General features: G+C 49.0%; 1 long non-coding RNA gene and 2 other non-coding genes across 3 annotated transcripts; all 3 read right to left on the bottom strand.

The window, feature by feature from the left end:
- Nucleotides 1-240: 240 nt before the first annotated feature.
- Nucleotides 241-334, bottom strand: TRNAV-UAC. Its single transcript has 2 exons — nucleotides 297-334; nucleotides 241-276 (listed from the first exon to the last, which is right to left on the bottom strand). It is a non-coding gene; the product is annotated as a tRNA-Val (tRNA).
- Nucleotides 335-4,144: 3,810 nt separating this feature from the next.
- On the bottom strand, nucleotides 4,145-4,217 carry TRNAI-GAU. The gene has a single exon. It is a non-coding gene; the product is annotated as a tRNA-Ile (tRNA).
- Nucleotides 4,218-10,728: 6,511 nt separating this feature from the next.
- On the bottom strand, nucleotides 10,729-14,122 carry LOC120389217. The gene is made up of 3 exons (XR_005590817.1): nucleotides 12,979-14,122; nucleotides 12,449-12,630; nucleotides 10,729-10,853 (listed from the first exon to the last, which is right to left on the bottom strand). It is a non-coding gene; the product is annotated as an uncharacterized LOC120389217 (long non-coding RNA).
- Nucleotides 14,123-15,949: the final 1,827 nt, after the last annotated feature.

Consider the following 15,949-nt stretch of genomic DNA (forward strand, 5'->3'; position numbering starts at 1 on the left):
CCCTGTCACTTAGTCTTTGTCAATAGTACAGACGCCAGGGGCAGGACTCCAGGCTCTGCTTGAGGGATCCTGGCACAGGGGCTGGGAGTAGAAAGGATTGTAGAGTCTGACCTGTGCTCTGGAGAGGAGGTAATAAGTGAAGGGGGCCTTTATTGACTCCTCCTCAGTGTCCCCCTGGCTGGAATTCTACATTCCACAGGCCAAATGAGGGGGTGATGCCCTGTGGTCAATGAAAACCAGTGCTCCAGGTGAGGCTTGAACTCACAACCTCAGCATAGCTTCTCTCAGCACTGCCCTGTAAGTACTGTGCGCTAACCAATTGTGCCACTGGAGCACCTGTTAATTATGATGGGGGGAAGGGATGGAGAGCGGTGAGAGGGAGGTGGGATCATTGGGGAAGAGGCAGTGTAGGAGTGGGGCCTTGGGAAGTGGGGTGGTGCAGGGGTGTGGGCTTAAATGGAAGGGATGGGGCTACTGTTTGGGCTCTGGTGGCCACCACTTTTAGGCAGGGCCATCCTGGTGAGGCAGATGGGACAATTTTCCCCAGGCCCCGACCCCACAGGGGCCCCACAAGCCCTGGCCGAGAATCCCTTCCCTGGCTAGAGGCGCCTTTTTAATTTTTACTCACCCGGCAGCGGTCCGGGTCTTTGGATGCACTTCCGCAGAGGGTCCTTCAGTGCTGCCAAAGACGCGGAGCGAGTGAAGGACCCGCTGCCACTGAAGACTCGGCCGCTGCCCAGTGAGTAGAAGCATCGCAGCGGGTGGCACCTTTTTTTATGTCCGCTCTCCTGCTTTGCCCCAGGCCCCCGAATCCTCTGGGCAGCCCTGCTTTTAGGGAGCCTGCCCTGCTTCTGGTGGGACCACAAGACGTCCCAGAGCAGAGAGGGTGGCCAGCAGAGCGGTGACAGGGTGGAACGGCAAGTGACCGGCAATGTGGCCAGACAGCGGAGGGAGAAAGGGGCTTTCCCCCCAGGAGGCGAGAGGTGAACTCTGGGTTTTCACTGATCCAGGACAGCAGCTGTGGGTGAGGTGCAGTGAAGGGAGGAGCACATCCACAGAGCTTCTGGTGTCTGGATTTAGGAGCCCGAGGCAAAAGGCCACTACCCAGCTCACTGGGGGGGGGGGGTGTTTTGCTCATAGTGTTGTGTTATGAATCCTGATTGTGGTGTTTTCCCAAGTTAATACAAGGTGATTTTCCTCCTTTTTATTAAAGTTTCTCTTCTACACTCAGAGCGTGTGAGTGGGGAAAGTATCGCCTCTTAGAGGCACCCAGTGGCCAGGGTTAGTTTCCCCAGGTTACTGGGTGGGGGCTTAGGCAGATTGTGTGTTGTATTGTTGAAGAGGAGCCCCAAGCACCCAAACAGGGAATTGTAACTTCAACCTTCAGAGTAAGAGCCAGAGGTGCTGCCAGCTGAGCTAGCCAGGCCGGCTAAACGTATTAACCCCTTTCACCGCAAGAGCAAACACCAGGTACTTCTGTGCTTCTCAGCAGCTGGGAAAAAGCCTCTTGGGGGAAATGTCTCCTGCCCCACTGCCAAAAGGAGCCCCTTGAGTGGGAACGGACAGAGGCTCCACTCGGGGGCTGGTCCTGCTTTCCAACCACCTTGTGATGCTGCTGCAGAATGAATGCTGGTCTGTGGGTGGCCTTCAATGGGGGTTTGGCATGCCAGGGAGCAGGCTGGCCGGGTGTCTTTGTGGCTGTCTGCTGGCCACGCATAGGCATGGTTCTCCCCTCCTCTTGCCCTGCCCTTGGTTGCTCTGTGGCTTTTAAGCCTTCCCTTGGAGCTGTCAGCACCAGCCGCCTCTGCTCTAGGTCCCCAGAGGAGGAGAGGTGCTGGGCTCCAGCCTGGGACTCTGCCTCCCTCCTGCCTAGCCCTGACTATGAAGCCTGGCCCTGGCCCTCCTTCCTTTAAATACCATGTGGGCAAGAGGAAGAGTGTGGCAGCTGCAGGGACCAAAGTTGTGGGCATCAGGTGAAGCAGCGAGAAACAACCATATGGTCAAACCACAGGACTCTCTAGCCAGACTGTTAAGTTCTAGGACCCCAACCTATAGCCGCCAGCCCATTGAACCAGCCAGACCAAAGACCTATCTCCAGTGGGAGGGAAAAAACTCACTCTAGTTCACCCTGAGAGAGGGTAGCCAAGCACATTGAGCTCCAGGGCTTTGCAGCAAAATTGCATATTTCCAGGAGGTCCCACTGAGATTTGAACTCAGATTTGAGGATTCAGAGTCCTGAGTGTTGCCCATTACACCATGGGACCTACTGCTGTTCCATTTTCTAGACCCCTGTGACTCTCAGCTGGCTGGTTTGCACTCTGCACTTATTGCTTCCCACCAGCAGCTTCCTCTCGCGGGACTCTCTCTCCTCCTCCAGCGACTGTGGTCCTGCACTACCGGATCCACGGGTCCTGCCCTGAGTCCCTGCATCCCCCTGCTTTGTCTCCATTCCCTGCAGGCTGCAAAAATGTCAGGGGAGTCTGCTCCTCCCTTCACTCGGTGCTCCCGCTCATATCAGCCAGCTGCAGCCTCATCTCCTGGAACTCGGGCAGCTGTCGCTTGATCCGATCGTACAGTCACACGCTGACTGGCTCCCCTGCCTGGATGCTCTTGTGGAAATCCCACAGGTGACACTGCAGGACTTGGCACTGTTGGTTTCTTTAATGTTGTGGTGTTTCCCCGGCCACCGGAACAAAGCCCCCAACTCCTCCCTGACTGACTCCCACCAATCCCCCTGGTAACCACAGAACCCTCTGATGCTTTCCTGTTCTGCCAACACTGACAGGCCTCACCCCCCTGCTCCTTTATCTTGCCAGCTCTGGATGTTCAGCTTCCAATATCCTCTGCCCTGGGTCAGGGAATTGCCCACATTGAGCACACAGTGAGAGGTGTGTGATCCGCACAGTCCATTGGCACCACCCTGCACTGGGCTGTCGACGTGCTCTCCTTCATGTAAATCCGGTCAGTGCGACTCCTGGCCTGTCCCCGCAGAAAGGTGTATCCCCTCTGCGGCTGGTGTGAGCTCGGGTCAGAGGAATAGGAGGCTACCACCCACCCTCCACTGGTTCCACTACGGAGAAACACGTCCTCTAAGCCGACCTCACTACAGACCTGCGCCAGGTAGTGCTCATCATAGAAGAGTTTCCTCTGACAGTTGGGAAACCAGGACCAGCAGTCCTCAGGCCGGTGCAACAATTGAAATCCCCCCTGACACCAAACACCGTGCGGTCCAGAGGAAGGGAGCCAGTTCCTTCATAGAACTTTCCTTTCACGCCTTAACTGGGGACCATACGCACTAATAGAGCCATAACCAGTGCTACAGAGCACAACGCCCACCAGTAATGCCCCCCCTGGTTGGAGCTCCAGCCCTTTCTGTACTCGCACCATGAATGTGAAGAACAAGACTCCAACCCCATCATTCTTCACTGGCCTGGAGGACCAGAGAGATGGGCCCTTCCACCAATCACCATCAAGCTACCCTAGAGTTGTTAATGTGCATTTTATGAACACCCACCCTGTCTAAGTCCAGCTACTCCAAGGCAATGAACATCAAGTGCTGCCTCCTGGGCCCCCAAATCCGTTCCACCTTCCACATGGCCATTTTCACAGATGACTCTTCCCTGGCACTGCCCTCGCTCAGCCGCACAGAGGAGTTTCCATCCCCCAGTCCCTGCCTGTCACTGCCTAGCAGCCCTCTGGCACCATTCCTGAGGGTCACCCTGCCTTGCTCTCTTCCTGCCATGTTGGGAAAGACAGCTCCCATCTCTCCTTGTTAAAGGTCAGATGGGCCAACTAGGGGCAGAAGCCCCTTCTGTGTTTTCCTACTGCAGAGCAAAGATCAGAGACTCACCTTCAGTGCCACCCAGAGGGGGGGCAAGTGGGGCAATTTGTCCCAGGCCCTGCAGGGGCCCCATGAGGGCCAGCCTCTGTCACTCATTTCCTGCCATATTGGGTCCACCAATAACTCATGTAGGAGAGACAGTTCCTGTCCCTCATTGTTAAAGGTCAGGCAGCCAACTAGGAGCAGAAGCCCACAGTATCTTTTCCTACTGCAGAGCCCAAGCTCAGGAACTCACCCTTGGTGCAGGCACCACTGGGCTCCCAGAAAACAAGCCACCCCTGCATAAAGAGGGATGAAAGGGCTTGCTAAAGCCTGGGATTGAACTAGGGACCTTCAAATCATCAGTCTAACGCTCTCCCAACTGAGCTACTTTGGCAGCTGTATAAGTAGCCTTTTGGCCTGTTGCTTCTCTGCCTGGGATGTTTTTGTAGCAGTCGCACACAAAAAGGACGTCATTGTGAGCGGCCCATGAAGACAAGACTCACTTTGGCCTGCCTTGCTCAGCTTGACTTGCTGCCTCACCCCGTTCCTGCCCTAGTGCCCGGGTTGACCTGGTGGTGGAAGGGGACTGGGGGCCAGTGGCGCGGGGAGGAGGTTGAGCTGGACCCTGAGCTAGACTAAACCCTGGCGGTGAGAGTCTGGTCACCACTTGCCGCCCCGCCCTGTTGTCCTGGCTTCCCCCACTGGGTGTCATGTCGGGAGGGAAGTGGGGCTTCTGCCTCCCCTCCCCGATTTTCACACCGCAGAGGAGTGCGAACAGGAAAACGAACAGCTGCTCCACTCCCCCACCGGAGGAACCCGACATAGCCTCAGGATTAAGACCTAAGGACTCAGGCTGAGAACTGATATAACTCCACTCATCTGGGATTTAACAACTTGTTTTCCACGGAACAGGGCCAGATCCAGCGTTTTTCCTGCCCCAAGCATCAAAAAAAAAAAAAAAAAAAAAAAAGAGTCCACAATCGATGGCAGCTCTACTTTTTTCGGCAGCAAGTCTTTCCCTCCGAGAGGGACTGAGTGGGCCAAATTGCCGCTGAAGAGCTGGACGTGCCTCCCCTCTCCGTTGGCTGCCCCAGGCACCTCCTTGCTGTGCTGGCAGCACCACATGATGTAGCAGGCGATACCTAACCCAGGTGGGGACATGACCCCACACACCTCATTCAAAGGGCCTCTGCCATGTGCGGATTCTCTGATGTTCAGAAAGGGATGAGTGAGTGTGGAAAATGCTTCACTAACACCTCAGCGCTTTCTAAACATCAGAGAATCCATAGAGGGAGTGGCCCTGTGAATGCCCTGTGTGAAAAGCTTCTCTTGTCACTCAGCCCCTGTGAGCCATGAGAGAATCTGCCAGGGAGACCAACACCATAAACACCTCTAGGGCTCGCCAGACTTTTTTTCTTTAATATTTTTTCCTGATTCCCAGACAGTAACTTTTGAAGCTGTTTGAATTGTTTGCAGCACCGTTATCCCTCAGTCTGACCAGATGAGTGGCCCATTTTTGCCTTTTGCAGTTTGCCCTGTTTTGAGGTGGATACATTTGTCCCTCTTCTGGCCTTTGTTCTGTTTCCCAGGCAAATTGGTCACCTGGCCTCCACCTCTCTCTTTGTTCTCTGAAGGACGTAAATCCACAGCGTGTAGAGGTCAAGCAGAGGAGTTTATTACACACAGCGCTGGCGGAGTGTCACCTTGCTTATTAGGCTCAGAGACGCTGTCAGTCAATTGATTACAATAGAATATATAGGTTTTCCATGGGTGGGGGAAAGTGATGGGGAAGGCAGTTCCACACCCCGGGACAGGTTTTGCAGCAAGACAAGATAGCACAGTAGCCAATTGTTAACAGGTTACATAATGTCTCCGCCCATGGTCTCAAGTTAGCAAGTTAACAATACTTTGATAAAATATTATTAGCATAAAATATGAATCTTGAATTCTGATTTGGGGTCCATAGGAATGGAGCAACTCCTTTGATTGTCCAACAGGTACATTCCTAGGGGTTAAAGCAAAGAAACAATGAAAGTATATGGCAATAAAGATTGTTTTTTGTGTGTTTTAAGGCAGGCATTGGTCCCTGGGAAGGGAGGTGGAAGGATGCCATATCTTATACTGACATGTGCCAACTTCTCGTAAACTCAAGGTTGTATCTGTGGGAAGAACGTCTCCCTACAGAAGAGACTAACACAATAGGAACAGGGATTCTTTGTTCAATCTGCAACTCTGAATAAGACACAATTCTTTAGTTCTTAGCTCCAACACCTGGCAATTTGCTGACCAGGCCTATCTTAGCAAGCAAGGCTTTCTGTTTACCCAGCTTTCTCTTAGCTGATCACTATTTGCTAGGCCTCTGGTCCCTTGACCATACTCTGCACTTTGGCTCTGGAAAAGAGCTGGCAAAATAAACCGGGTTGTTATATAAAATGCACATGTATTTTAACCCTTCACATCCAGTAATGGCAAAGTTCTTGGGTCAGGCTTGTAGCAGTGATGGAATAAACTGCAGGTTGAAATGAAGTCTCTGGAGTCCATCCACAGCTGGGATGGGTCATTCAGTCCTTTGTAGAGAGCTTCAGTTTGTAGCAAAGTCCCTCCAGAGGAATGAAGCAGGATTGAAGACAAGATGGAGACGAGGCATAAGCCTTTTATAGTCTCTTGCCATGTGGTCTTTGTTTTCTTTGTCCCAAGGACACTCTATCCAGCACATGACATAGAAAAACCTTAGAGTTCTGTCCATAGGCAGGTTCCTGCATACCTTGCTGAGTCACAAGGCGTATCTGCCTTCTCTCAGTGGGTCAGTTGTATAACTCATGGTCCTTAATGAGCCATCAAGCAGGCTAGGCAGAACTGACACCAACTTGTCTGGCTGGGGTGTTCCCCGGAAGCATTGCACAAGTTTGAAATACGGGCAGCATAGAGCCAAAATTCATAACATCAACTACAAAAAAGATGCACATCTAGAGATAGTATCATTATAATCAGCCAATCAGAACCTCTCCATAGACCCCTTACACGACAATCTTTCTACAATATTGGCTGCAAATATATGAGTGGTTGCAACAGTGAGCTATAGTTACAGATTATGTCAATAATATCACAGGAGGTGACACGGCATCAGTGAGATTGATACTGGAATACTGCCTCCAGTTTTGGTGTCCTCATTTGAAAAAGATGTTGTGAAATTGGAGCTGGGGCAGCAAAGAGCCACCAAATGTTCTGAGGGCTGGAGAAAAATGCCTTCTAGTGAGCTATTGAACGAGCTCAACCTGTTTAGCTTATCAAAAGAAGATTGAAAGGTGATTTCATTGAAGTGCTGAAGTGCCTTAATGGAGAGAAAAGATTGGGTATGAAAGGGCTCTTTAATCGAGCAGAGAAAGGCATAACAAGACCCAATGGCTGGAACGTGAAAAGAGACAAATTCATATTACAACTAAGGCACAAATATTCAACAGCGAGGATGATTCACCACAGGAACAAGCTACCAAGGAAAGTGGTGGATTCTCCATCTCTTGATGTCATTTAATGAAGACTAGCTGCCTTTCTGGAATGTGTTTGTCCCAAAAGTAGCTATTGTGTCATACAGGAGGCCTGTGATATGCAGGGGGTCAGATTAGCTGCTCTAATGGTCTCTTCTGGCCATAAAGTTGACTAATTTCTGAAAAAGTGAGTGTAGCATTGGGAGCAGTGTCTGATGTTTTCCTGTCTAGCCAGCTTGCTGTCTAGAACGAACGCTCCTTGAGTGGGGTGATCCACAGGGAGTAGCTCAAACCTCCAAAGTGCCTGGCCAGGGGCAGGACATTAGCACAGCGATGGAGGGGTGTGGTAGTGACATCACAAAGGCCTTTTGAAGGACCTCAGACTATTGGTCAAAGATGGTGGGGAGGTGGTGACCTCACAGAGAGATGCTGACATCAGCCAGGCAGGACAGGGGCGAGGGGCCAGGGAAACCTCAGAGACCCTGTGGCTTTGCTTCAGCAAGTCTCCTTCTCCAGGTCTCTCTTTGAGGACTGAGAGAGTATTCGGGTTCACGTACTTGAGCGCCAGGAGGGGCCTCTTTCAAGTTTTCTCCTTCCCTTTTCCTGATTTTACTGGAAAACAGATGTCCCTGTTTAGAAGGTAAGAGCCTCCTCAAGGTTTGAAACCTGTTCAGCCTGATCCATCAGGTGACAGTTGAATTCTAGGCATGGAAAACATGAGCTTAAGGAGGCTGAATTTTATTCTGCACCTGGAATTTTGTCCCCTAGAATCACTGGGGACATTAGGGTTTGTCCTTTTCGTTTCACCTTTTCCTCCATCCATCCCTCCCTTCCTCCTTTCTCTTCTTCTCTTGCTTCTTTTGTCCTTTCTCCTGTTCTCCTCCCAACACCAGGAGGGGGGTGGTGTGTATGTGTGTGTGTGGTGGTGGGGGGAGTGCTCTGCAGCTCCCACTGTGGCAGGTCCACCCAAAAATGTGGGGCTGAAATAGTGCTCGGGCAGTCAGGGCTGGATTAACCTTTTTGATCCCTGGCGCTAAACATATTTATGGGCCCCTATGTAGTCACTGTGGGCTCTGAGTGTGGACCTGGTGGGGCAGTGCCATTGGTGCCATAGTATAGCCAGTACTGAACCTCAGAGACATTTTTCATTTTGATCACACACCCTACATGACTATATGCATTGCAATACACAGCTCCTCAGCCCCGGGTTTTCTCATTGAGCTGTACACCCACATGGGTTTACCAGTGTCCACAGTGAGTAGAACTTTCACAGTGACCAAGGAAACGTCCCAGATGTATCTCCTTCCTCATTTAGACCCTCTCTAGCCATGTCTCCAGTACCCCCTATGTCACCAGTCACGGCATGTGGTCCTAGTCTCAGCTCAGAGTTCCACAGCCAGCAGATACCTGATCAGTTCTGACAGATCCTCCTCAGCCCCTCCTCTAGGCCATGGCTTTAAGTACCTGAGCTGCCCATCACTGCAGCAGAGGCCACCAATTCCCACGCCCCTCAGCCAGCACCTAGTCGTGCAGAAAGTGCAGCCTGAGTGATTTTGGAGGCTGGGGTGCCAGGAGGCTCCCATCCCTGAGCAGCAGCTCTGCAACAAGCTCACAAGCCCTCCGCTGTGGGACCAGGACCCTGTACAGACAGTGGAGTTACCCTGTGTATAACCAGTTCTGGCCAAAGCCTGTTGAAGTGAGTGGGAGTCTTTTCATTGTCTTTAATGGGCTGTGTATAGAAGCAAAGGGCCCATTCTAGACTCTAGGAGCAAAGTGCATTCTGTGCAGCACTGGTTTACTAGTGTAACAGGAAGGTCTCACTTCACCTAGTGAATAAGCAACACCTCCTACAGCACTTAACGCTTTCTGAGAGACTTCCCATCCAATTACTAAATGAGAACCTGCTTCGCTCACAAGGGCTGAACATATCAGGTGGGATGTTCACAAAAGCAGGGCACTTCTGCATTCAGTAGGGATTTTGGATGTGCACAGAACACAGACAGGACTGGTTCCGCATGGTTACAGAACTGCAGTAAAGTGGAACAATTTTCAGCTTGTGTGTTTGGAAGATGTTTGGATCCAGCTTATAAGACTGTCCTACCTAAATGAGGAAAAGTTGAGGTGCCTTTATTATTCTTTTGTTCCATTCTTTGTTTCTATGGGGAATTTGCCAGTGCAATATCACTGTCTTCCTTTTAAACAAACAAAACAAAAAAAATGGTAATGGCTGTTGAAAATAGCAATTCCAGCCCTAGTTAGCACTGGGAAGACCCCAGCATTTGTTGCTCAATTGTATCCTACTTTTTCTACAGCAAATGACAGTGGATCAGCATATTTGATTTGGGAGAAATGAAATAACAGTTGCCCAAATTGAGCTTGAGCACTCCTGAATTGTGAGGGTGTTCAAATCTGGAAGGCAGGTGCTAGATTCTCTTTCTGAATATTAGATAAATCTGGAAAGGAAAAGTCAATTTCTATTTTCATGGCTCAGAAGTGGAAATCCTCCTGTACTGTATCTGAAGCTGCCCAGGCCCTCTAGTAGAGCCTCCCCTCCCTTACTTACCATTTTAACTTCTGGTGGGATTCACGTACCTCCCTTGCTAGGCTTCAGATAGAGAGGGGCACTGTCCATTTAGTCCACCCAGTTCCTTCTTTGGGGGCTGCCAAGAGAGGTCACACCGGCATCCCTAAACCAGTCTGGGGAAGTCTTCTGAGGGTGCTATCTGAGCCAAAGCTTTCTACTCCTTGGGCACACTTGTTCCCCATTCACGCTGCCACCCCCTTCTAGCAGCCAGCTCTCCATTCACAGCAAGCTGCAGTGCATAGAGTCTCTCAGCTTCCCTTTCCTGTTGATACTGCTCTTGTGTGGATTGGTCCAGGCTGAAGTTGATGGTGGGATGGAAATTGTTGAAATCCTGGTGGAATTCCTCAAGGGCTTCTCTTCCATGGGTCCAGATGATGAAGATGTCATCAGTGCAGAGCAAGTAGAGATGGGGCATTACGGGACAAGAGCTGAGGAAGCGTTGTTCTAAGTCACCCATAAAAATGTTGGCATACTGTGGGGCCATGCGAGTACCCATAGCAGTGCCGCTGACATGAAGGTATACATTGTCCCCAACTGTGAAATAGTTATGGGTGAGGACAAAGTCACCAAGTTCAGCCACCAGGTTTGCCAGGACTAATTGGTGAGGGTATACTCTCAAGCCTACCCAGGAAAAGGGGTGTAGGGACTTGGGGGGGGGGATTAGTCTCAAGGCTGCCCAGGAAAGGACAGGTTAGGGACTTGGGAGATATTTGGGGAAAGGCAGAGTTCCAAGTGGCTCTCCCCTAAGATTTGGAATACACTTGGTGGTGGCACCTTACTGTTAACCTAAGATGGTAAATAAACTTAGGGGGTCTTTCATTCAGGTCCCCACATCTGTACCCTAAAGTTCAGAGTGGGGAGGGAACCTTGATAGGGGAAAACGGATTCCCCACTTGTCGCTTGTGCACTGTCCTCCTCCTTCTCCTCTTCATCCTCCAAAAAGTCATTCTCCCTGCAACTCCTGTAGAGAAATCTCTGTATTAACAATCTCTATAAATCTTTATGACGTTGCATTGTGTTATTTTGTATTAAGTATCTTTATGACATTGCATCTTGCATGATGTTATTTTGTATTTCATATGACTTGGCATTGGGCCTCTCTGTTTTCATACAACTTTGTATTAGATCCCTATATAGAAAATTGGTAGAAAACTTTGTATCAAATGTTATAGCCCCTAAGGATAGTATAGTTAAAGTAAAAGAAACATGTGCCTTTTTGCTAGAAGTAGAATAAGATCTTCCCCCCCACTCTGTAATCAATTGCCCTATTGACTGAATGAGGTGTGAATGAGTGAGGCTTGGAAGACCCCCACCTCCAGACAGCTACAACAGTTGCAGAGGGAATGGGAGCCGGAGCAAAGGACAATACAGCTTGTCAAGTGGGCCCAACAAAGAAGAGCAGACATATTGACGGCCTCAGGGATTAGAAGCCAGCACCTTCTTTAGAAAACACCCTCTTTGAGCAGCATTGGGACAACACCCAGAGAAAAGCAGCACAAAGACCAATGGACACAGACCAATGGACACAGACCCAGATTTTGAATCTGGTCTAGATTTGCATAAGAGGGAAGCTGCTATAAATGTGAGGTGTCTTGCAGAAGGACCCCGGGTCTCGTCTTGTCACCATCGGAGCATCGATCCGGATCGGCAGAAGCCTGGCTCCACCCCTCCCCCATCTAACTCACCTGGCCAGTGCAGTTAAGGGGAGCAACTAGTTGGTAACAGCAGCAAGACGGAGTGTGTTTGTGTCTGTGTGTGTGTGTGTGAATGCATGACTGTGAGATATCTCATATGCATATCAGAGTATTAATTGATACCTGTATTACTAATAAATGTGGCGTTTTGCCTTAATCCCCCTGAAAAGATCCTGTATAGTACTTTGAGTACAACACTCCCAACTTGCACGCGTCCATGGACAGTGGTGGGGTAGTGGTGGCATCACCCCCCATAATTGCATGCAGTTCACGGTAGAAGCAGCATGTATGGGGCTGTGACCCAGAGAGCCCATTCGCCTCCCTAGCTTTTTGATACGCTTGCTTGAGCTCCTTGATTTTTACATGACACTGCTCTGTGTCCCTGGAGTAGCCTCTTTCCCTCATGACCCTGGAGAATTTAGCGTACATATACCTCTACCCAATATAATGCAACCCAATATAACATGAATTCAGATATAACGGGGGTGGGTGGGGTGCGGGGGCTGCGCACTCCGGTGGATCAAAGCACGTTCAATATAACGCGGTTTCACCAATAACACAGTAAGATTTTTTGGCTCCCGAGGTCAGCGTTATATCAGGGTAGAGGTGTATTTGTGTTTCTTTTTTTGTGTTTCCCATAAGAGATGAGTCTCCCCAACATGCGATGAGATCCAGTACCTCCCATTCAGACCATGCTGGAGCTCATCTGTGAATCCAGGACTGCGTGGGCTCTCATGATGATGGACTCTGCATGGTCGTCTGTGATGGTGGATTGTCCTGATGGTCACCTGTGCTGATGAGCTCACCACAGTGGCCAAACAAGAAATGAAATTCAAAAGTTCCCGGGGCTTTTACTGCCTACCTGGCAAGTACATCGGAGTTGAGAGTGTTGTCCAGAGTGGTCACAAGGAAGCATTCTGGGATAGCTCCCGGATGCCAATAATGTCAAATTGTGTCCACAGTACCTCTAATTCGGAACTGCAATCTCGATTTTAGCACTACTCCACTTGCTGAGGTGGAGTACAGAAACCGGATTAAAGAGCCCTTTAAATTAAAAAAAAAAAAAAAGATTTGGGCATATAGACGGAATCAGTTTTATTTTGAATTAACTCGGCTAATTCCAAAATAACCACATACTGTAGACCAGCCCTAAGGTTATGTCTACATTTCAAACACTGGAAGTATTCTTCTGACAACCCAACCCAAGCCTGTCTACACTGGGGCTCACATTAACTACTTCTCTGTGGAGTAGATTTTTCACACCCGAGAGATGTGGCTATGTCAACATAGCTTTTCATTGTAGATCAGCCTCTAGCCGGCTTTTAGACATGAAAGGCAGTGGAGTCCAGCCTTTTCCTTGATATTGATGGTTGACAATTGCAGCTTTCCTACCTGTTAGACACATCCTATGACAGATGTCAGGCCTTTCCTTTGCAAATTAGAGACGTGGGGAACTCAGTGACCCTTACAGGCTAAGTGGGTAAAAAGTTATACAACTTGTCTCCTCGAGTAGTTTTCCTTTTAATAGAAATAGAACGTATTTTGCTTAGCTTCAAAGTTTATCTGAAATACAAAAAATTTAAATCTATACTGGGCCAATATTCTCATACACTCTTTCTCACACACATTCTCCCATCTCAGCCTTTGGAGGGAGGTTTTCTACCAGAACTCCTTACACTACATGTGAGTTCATATATCCCTGGCTCTTTTGCCATGTGTGTTGGTGGAAGGGGTTTCTTATATAGGAATGTTTGCATCATGGGGGAAAATAACTCTCTTGTCACACTTTTTAATCTTTCAAAGAGAAGTGATGTAAATACATAAAACAAGAGAAAACTAAGGTCTAGTCTACACTAAAGACATTTATTGGTGTAACTCTATTTCTCAGAGGTATGAAAAATACACACTGGTGAGAAATGTAGTTACAAAACCCTCCTCCCCTGTGAAATAACACTACATCAGCAGGAGAGCTTTGCCTGCCGACATAGCCACCACCACTTGTGGGGGCTGGACTAATAAAGTCCTAGGGAAGAGATTTCTCCCATTGGTGGAGAGCATCTGTAATAGCAGTGCTACAGCTGCACCAACATCAGCTTTATTGTGTAGCCAGAGCGTCAGACACAAAACCTTGGAATCAGGACTCAGCATGCGAGTATCCAGAAGTCTGAAATTGGAGCTTGACACATTCATTGCCTCATTGGTTACCATCATTTCTACAGCCTGAAAGTCCTTGTTACCCAACCAGGCAGCCAGTTTGGGATCCACAGGGAAGGACTGTCCTATGAAGCACTCTCTCTTTGCATCCAAACGGTGAAGGATGGTTGTTCTCAATCTAACCCTGGTATCCTCTGGAACGGTAATGAGACACACTGAACTAGGAAGTGGAGTTGGACAAAATTTCTTTGGGCCCTAAGGTTTTCCCACACTCACTGCTTTCATAGGTTCTCTCACTTGTGTGGATTTTCTGATGCCTAATAAGGTTCCAGCTGCAACTGAAGGTTTTCCCACACTCACTGCATTCAAAGGGGCTCTCCCCTGTGTGGAATCTCTGATGCCTAATAAGGTGCAAGCTGCGATTGAAGGTTTTCCCACACTCACTGCATTCATAGGGGCTCTCCGCTGTGTGGACTATCTGATGCCTAATAAGATGTGAGCTGAAACTGAAAGTTTTCCCACACTCACTGCATTCATAGGGCCTCTCCCCTGTGTGGACTGTCTGATGTCTAATAAGGTGTGAACTGCGACTGAAGATTTTCCCACACTCATGGCATTCAAAGGGCGTCTTCCCCATGTGGATTCTCTGATGTGCAGAAAGGGCTGAGCTCTCAGTGAAGTATTTCCCACACTCACTGCATTTATAGGGCCACTCCTCTGTGTGGATTCTCTGATGGGCAATAAGCTTTGAGTGGCAATAGAAGGTTTTCCCACACTCACAGCATTTATAGGGCCGCTCCCCAGTGTGGATTCTTTGATGGGCAATAAGGTTTGAGCTGCGAGTGAAGTTCTTCCCACACTCACTGCATTCATAGGGTCTCTCTCCTGTGTGAATTCTCTGATGATCAGAAAGTGCTGATCTTACAGTGAAGCATTTTCCACACTCATGGCATTTATAGGGCCGCTCCCCTGTGTGGATTCTCTGATGAGCAGAAAGGGTTGATCTTCGAGTGAAGTTTTTCCCACACTCAGTGCATGTATTTTCCCTCTTTCCCATGAGGATTTCCTGCTGTGTTGTGGTTTCCTTGATGCTCTTCTGAGTTCCCCGACAGGAAATAAATTTACCCATTTTCTCTCCTGGCTGGTTTCCCTGCTCTCTTTCTGGTCTGTGCTGAATCTCACAGGATCTTCCCTGCTCATGACTCTTCGACAGATTTCTTTTTGATCTTTGCGATAATTCTCTGTGTTTATCCACTTGCTCAACATTTTCCTGCTGAGAATTCTGCTCCTCTTTCTCACCTACCATTGCGTCACCTGCTGTGATAGAGACAGAAACCTCAAACAGGGATGGAAAGGGGAAGGCTAAACCAAAACAAGTGCGGAAGGGAAGTCAAATAAAAATCAGGAACTGAACTCCCCCAAACTCTTGCCCCAAACAGGAGAGAGGAGGGGATCAATTCAGCCTCCACATCCCATCCAAATTCACGGGGGAAGGGAGGAAGCTACTGTCTGGTGTCTGCTAGGGTCTACAGGAAGCCATGAGCTATATTTACCCTGAGGATACGACCCCTGCTAGGGATAATAATGAACTGAGAGACCTTCCAAGGGCTTTGTAGGGCATCCCAGATGTTTCCTTCAGGCACTTACAGATTCTGAGTTGATTTAATGTTTCCTCACCTGTGCAGGGAGCTCTCAGGATCTCTATTTCCTCTGAACCCTGGAGGTCTGGGACCCATGGCTCTTCCCCTTGTTCCAGCTGGGAGATCACATCAGGTTGGGAAACTGGAAACCCTGCTCAGATAAAAGAAAACAAAAGGAGTTCAGTGGATTTCTGAAGACTTGGTCATAAAAAACATTCTATTAATTTATCTTCAGTGCTTAGTGTGACCTGGTGTGCCTGGGTCAGGGCAGGTTGAAAAAGGGTGAGCAGATGCTCCCCAAACTGGTGGTTAACACTGAAGTTAAACTCACTGACCAGACACAAACTGTGTTTCTGATCCCCCACACGGGTTATTGAGAAGCTGAAAAAAGAAATTACACGGCCCCCTTTATTGCATTGCACTTCTCTGACTCCCAGTCAGCACCTAGGTCCGGTACAGTGAGAGGTTATTTAAAAACTCTGCGCACATAAACAAAATGTTCTTTTGACCCCAAAGGGTCAGCCACGTTACCAAGTCAGTATGGGTTTGGATCTTACTGAAAATACCAT

Source organism: Mauremys reevesii, linkage group 23 (genome assembly GCF_016161935.1).
Source record: "Mauremys reevesii isolate NIE-2019 linkage group 23, ASM1616193v1, whole genome shotgun sequence".
NCBI classification, from domain to species: domain Eukaryota; kingdom Metazoa; phylum Chordata; order Testudines; family Geoemydidae; genus Mauremys; species Mauremys reevesii.